A 6,722-nucleotide genomic window follows, 5' to 3' on the forward strand; every position below is an offset into this window, starting at 1 on the left:
TGGCAGGATGAGTGTCCAAGGGGGGTAGGGGGTGGAGCGGAAGAGGCCCCCTCCTATGAAAATGTAACAATGAGAGAATAAAGTGCGCAAGGCGCAGGAGCAGCGAGAAGTGGAGGTAGAAATGGAGGGATAAACAGAATGCCAGTACTAGGGGGCTCAATGGAAAAACATATTCAAAGGATAATGCATGCCAAGAGACATTAAGTAGTCAAAGTTTTTAATACCAAACAAAAAACTAGAGACATATAGGAAATATATGAAGGACCATGCCCTAATCTGTAAATTTATCATTGCATGGTTGTCATAGAAAGAACTTGTGAAATGGATACAACACAAATGGCAATAGAAGGGGCACATAGAGTTGAAGTTGGGGGCAAGAGGGTTCTTTACAGTGATCTTCACCAGCCTCAAAGACAAGGAATGAATATTTGAGAATGGCCCATATTTCTATTATAATGCAGGACTCTTCATGAGGCATTAGGAGGAATGCTACAATCCCAATCAAGAGAAGCTAATGGACACCTCAGTTTGGGTAAGAATGTTTGGTTTGCCAATGGACTTCTAGGATCCAGAAATACTGGAAGGAATAAGAAACTCAATAAGGAGTTTTGTGAAAGGGACAGATACCACCAAACGAGGAATATATACCTCATATGCATGAACCTGCATTTACGTGAATATAACGGAACCTTTGTCAGAATACATAGAGTTGGAATATCAAGATGAAGTATGGAAACAAACCCTAGACTACAAACATATTCCTTTCTGGTGCAAGAGATGTCACGAGTAGCGACATCTGTATAAAGCATGCCCCCTCAACCAGAGTGAGTCTGTGGAATCACCAGAAGCTTAAGGCAAGGGTAAAGGAAAGGAGGATAAGGAAGGGTTTCAAGAGTTCTAGTAGAATAAATGAAATGCAAAGACCCCAATTAACTCAACCTAATAGTAGCCAAAGAAAGGTTCAAACTAGGGTAACTGCTTTGAGGTATTGATCGAGGAAGAAGAGGAGAGTTCCAATGAATCCAAAGACAAGGGGAGATCAAATAATCCCCAGAAATAGGTAAAAGGTGAACAGAAACCAAAAAGGAAAGCGGAAGAGGAACCTCAAGAGAAAGAAGCCCCTATGATACAAGAGGAGCAAGCTAACATGGACATAGATGGAATGAAAGAGGACCTGAGCATGGAGGAACAGGTGATGAGAAGGTTATTGACTATACCGGGAAACCTTCCAAAGTTTTAAAGCCAAGCAAGGTCAGCTAAGCTTAGAACAGTCGGAACAGTTGGGCCCACAACCAAGGGCAGGGGCCAGAGATAATAGCAACAGGGAAAGGTGGGAAGAAGAGGGGCCACAAAAACTTACAAGAATCCATTTAGATGGTGGGAGACATGTTGGTAAATTTTGGAAGGGTGGTACTGCTATCAGCAGTATTCCACCACCTCAACAAACCTTCCCAATGATTATTACATCCTGGAATGTTCAAGGCCTCAATAGCAGGGGCAAAAAAAGGTACTTGAAAGATAGGATTCGCAAGGACCACACGATCATAATGATCATTCAAGAGACAAAAATATTTGAAAGCATACTAAAAGAAGTTGTACAAAACATGAAACTACAATATGAGGTGGTGGCTCAGGATTCCAATGGCAGCTCGGGGGGACTGGCTATCCTATGGAACCCGAAGGAGGTGATATTTGATGAATGGGTGAGCTTGTCTCGAATCCTATCAGGAAATTTTAGACATATTGGGTCCAGAGACTGGGCCATGCTGATGGGGGTATATGGGCCTCACATTCCAGGGGGAAAAAGAGGCTTCCTGGACAATCTAGGAAAACTAAAACGATTACACGAGGAAGAGCTATGGATTTTGGGAGGGAAATTTAATGGCATCACTTTGTTAGAGGAAAAGAAAGGGGGTCTTAGGAGAATGGATGCGGATATGGAGGCGTTCAGGGACATTATATAAGGTCTGCATTTACTAGATATACCTATAATCAATGGATTATTCACTTGGAACAACAAGAGAGGAGGAGCACAACATGTAGCATTTAGACTGGACCAATTCCTAGCGTCAGAATAGGTCATAGGCCGAGATATCTTTGTCGAAGCTTCGATCCTACTAGGGATGGGATCAAATCACTGTCTTATAAGGATGGATTTAGATCTCAAAACAGACCCAAAGAATAGGCCATTTGATCCAAGATCTTTTTTGCTATGGATGATTTATTAAATTACATATAACAATGTACTTAAAAACCATCAGGCCCTACTCAATAGTGGGGAGGCCTTCATTCATTCAATGGAATGAAACGAGAAGAAGTACAAGCAGATTTTACAAAAACACCCTTATACCTCCAATCTGGAATATAGATTACAAATTGAAAGCCCAACTTTAGAAACAAATAGCACCACTGACTTCCTGGCGAAAAATCGTGTAGAATCGCTTATCCAAACACCCAATTCTGATAAAAGGGCTTTATGCACCTTCTCAGAACCTTCTAATTTCCGAGGTAAGGTTCCAGTCACCTGCCAGGAGAAGGTGTTGTTGCTATGCTTTGTAAATTTATGCTTCTCTCTGTTGCTCCCCCCATCTCATTGTCTGGATAGCCCACTTTATATTTTTGTGGGCAAATTCCTTCAAAAACTGGGTAGTTACTAAATGACAAGTTTAGCAGGTCATTTCAACAATCGGCATATTAGTCCAAAGATAGCTCGCGGTTTTTTTCAATCTTATAAAATCCACCGGAAAATAGTTCCTACAGACTATTTCTGCTTAACTTCTTAACTGCACATTAATCCTTAACCCTATGGTTTTAACCCAGAGAATCGACGCTTTAAACCGGTGGACAAACCCGAATCCCTGGCAATAAGTGTTCTGCGATAAAATTAGACCTGATGGGCTATCAACTGCAATACATAATCTATCGGATCTGATTGAACATCAAAAATCACAATCGGCCGAAGCTAGGGTTGATCCTCCATAAAGGGTCATTGCGTTGTGCGATGTGCGAACTGACGTACCCGACAAGTTTTTAAAATCACACCCTATATGGTATCACATTCGAGAAATCAACGTTATCGCAATTGGCGGACAGACCTGAATCCTTGGCGATAAGCGATCTGTGATAAAGGCAGACCCGATGGGCTATTAAACTGTAGTATATAACTGTGTCGTGTCCGCAAGCCTTTTGGTGTATTGCAATCGGCGGGGTCGAGGGTGTTATTATTCACAGGGCATTGCACTGTGCGATATCGCAATCACAACCTAGTACGCTGGGGGCCAATTCTTTAACTGCGGACTTTTGACTTCTGCAATCAATGAACTGTGGGGCCAATGCCAGCTTGCCACTTGGCGCTTCCCCATTCGCTGAAGACTTTTCCATGTCATTTTCTCCTGCCACATGTCCAAGTCAAACTTGTACTTTGACTTGCTCTAACTTCTTCATATGATCTCGGATTCGAGTGTCGTTTGCACCATTGGAATCAAGATGATGAGCACTTCTATCTAAAGATAATTTTATCGAGATTCGACCACCTTGATTTTTGAGCCTTTTTACCATGCGACGAGTACTTTTTAGAGATCCACCTGGATCAATCCTCCCCACTAAGATAATCTTTTGGTCCTCCAAAAGAATTAGATAATATACAACTGCTCTATACATTATCTGCACCACAAGTGTCCTAATAGGTCACCCTTCCTTCTCCTTCACCTTTGTCCTTTGGATCCATAAGCGACGAGCCAACACCTACATCCCCTGCAAACCTGTGGTAAAATATCTTGAAAATTACATGTTTCGCTATATGACCAAAAATGAGTCAAGCATCCCATACTTGCCATGAGTTTATAACGCATACTCTGTGGTCAAGTTTACATAAAAATGGAAACAGTACCCCAGCTATCAATACAAGGCCAAACATCATTTTTGCTTCAACGAGTGATGGAAAACACATCATCACTGTAACACATGATTTACAAAAATAAGGCCAAAAACTATTGTTGCTTCAACAAGTGATGGAAACACATCATCACTTTCATAGTTTAAAATTCAACACAAAATAATGCCCAAGAATATTGTTGCTGCAACAAGTGATGGAAAACACATCATCACTTTTACAGTTTAAAATGCAACACAAAATAAGGGCAAACATCATTGTTGCTACAACAAGTGATGGAAAACACATCATCACTTTTACAGTTTAAAATGTAACACATGATTTGCAAAAATAAGGCCATGACATTCTACCACACCTAGAATAACCATCTCTCACTTATCAAAGTGATTGGGTCATCTCCTTGTGGCGCATTCACTAGTCAAACAACTGTTTCACCTGGTTCATGCACGAATTCTTTGTCCTCATGACGCTGCTCTGGATGGAGCCTCCAACACGTGGCTCTTTGATGAGCACTTCTGTCGCAATGACTACAATAATCCTTCTTCCTCCAGATCTGCTTTACCTTCTTCCTTGCCTACTATTGAGAGGGTATTTCACGCCTCATCCCTTTTCATGCTACTATTCTTCTCCAACATTCAACAAACACATGGTTATGCAATCCACAAAAACTGCAAGTTTTTCTATGCCATGATTTTCGTTCATTATTAACATTACAGTTGTAATCAAAATGAACATTAGAATACCGAGACTTGTTATACCTTTCCTGTTGGTCTTTGGTATGATCATGGAAATGATAGCTTGCCTCAACACTTTCTCTGTAATGCATATTTCCATAGGTTGATGGTGATGTGTTCCCATCATCCTTTTTCCTCGACGGTTTTAACAATGTCATGGAAGCTTCTAACATCTTTGAGCACTGTCCTTCAATGCACCCCAACCTTGCGAATCTAGGTCTTTGCTCAACCTCCAATGGCTAAGTTATGCCTTGACCATTAACACCAAGTCCTTCTTCTTCCTTGTACCTCATCTTGGTAAGGAGTCTCATGTTTGTCCCTATAATGGGTATCTCCACATTTCCAACAGAAAATATATTATGTGAAGATGAAACTGAAGAGAAATCAACATCTTTTACCTCCACTGTCGATTTGGAAAGAACTAATGAGGGCTTCTCATCATCTGTCATTGATGGTTAGCTGGCTACTTTGGCGCATTCCCCAACCTCCTTCTCAACATATCCAAGTCCTGTATGTCGAGGTAATTCTTCCACTTGGATGGGGTTTATGATGCCTTGGCCATTAATGTCGAGGCCCTTTCCCTGATACCCCATTCTCTTTAACAGTTTGGACCTGATTCCTGTAGTATGGTTTTCAAAAATGGCGAAATCATCATTAGGAACAATACACGGAGTTGAAGAATTGCTTTTTACCTCACGGGGGTCATGCTACAGCTTTTCCAAGGCCTCATCCTTAGCTTGCAGCTGGCATAGCAACCTCTGTTTCTCCTCTTTCTCTTCCTATAGAAGCCTCCTTAATTCATCAAGCTCTACTTGAAGACTCTAGTCGTTGCGCCTCATCTGTGGCTCGCAACTGAAGCTGCAATCGCTGCTTCTCCTCTTTCTCTTCTCGCAGTAGCCTTCTTAATTCAGCGTTCTCTTCTTGAAGTCTCTGGTTAATCTCCTCATTCGAGGAAGGCGATGAATAAGATGCATAAGCACCGGAAGATGTGGATGATGCATCACTCTCTGATCTCTCTATCTCCTCCTCTCTTCTCTTCTCATACGTGTCATACATGATGTCCACCATTTTGGACATTCACAGGAAGGTCTTGTGCATTTCTTTATCATTCTCCATGGTTGCACACTCAATCATTCACGCTCGCAATTCTTAACAGTAACAAGACCGCTTCTCTTCCCAACGAGATTCAACATCCGCCATGTCTCCTCTTTGTGATTCCTTCGAGGCTTATTTCTAGTTAGCGTACTCATGCAATTCACATCAACTAAGCCCTACTCTGATACCACTTAATCCAGGATCTTTTTTGCTATGGATGCATTATTAAATTACATATAACCTAATACTTAAAAACCATGGAACATAATCATATAAAACGAAGGCAAAAAAAGACATAATCATGCATGAGATCAAGACACGGAGAATTGATTACAGAGTTCATCCAATTTGGACTACATCTCCGGGCCCTGCTCAATAGTGGGGAGGCCTTCATTCATTAAATGGCATGAAAAGACAAGAAGTACAAACAAATTTTACATAAACACCCTTATACCTCCAATCTGTATGATAGATGACAAATGGAGAGCCTAGCTCTAGAAACAAACAGCACCATTGACTCCCCGACGAAAAATCATGCAAAACCACCTATCCAAACGCCCAATTCTGATAAAAGGGCTTTCTGCACCTTCTCAGAACCTTCTGATTTCTGAGGTAAGGTTCTAGCCACCTGCCAGGAGCAGGTGTCGCTACTCTACTCTATAAATCTATGTTGCTCCCCCCCTCTCGCTATGTGGATATCCCACTTTATATTCTAGTGGGTAGATTCCTTCATAAACCGGGCAGTTACTAAATGACAAGTTTAGCAGGATGTTTCAACCATCAACATATTAGTCTGAAAACAGCTCATGGTTGTTTTGCATTCCTATAAAATCCACCGGAAAATAGTTCCTACAAACCATTTATGCTTAACTTCTTAACCGCACATTAATCCTTAACCCGATGGTTTTAACACAGCGAATCGACGCTTTAAACAGGCGGACATACCTGAATCCTTGGCAATAAGTGTTCTGTGATAAAGTCAAACTTGACGAGCTATCAAC

The sequence above is a fragment of the Pinus tabuliformis genome, chromosome 8 (genome assembly GCF_031772625.1).
Source record: "Pinus tabuliformis cultivar Carrire ecotype Pingquan chromosome 8, CPIR1, whole genome shotgun sequence".
Taxonomy (NCBI): Eukaryota; Viridiplantae; Streptophyta; class Pinopsida; order Pinales; family Pinaceae; genus Pinus; species Pinus tabuliformis.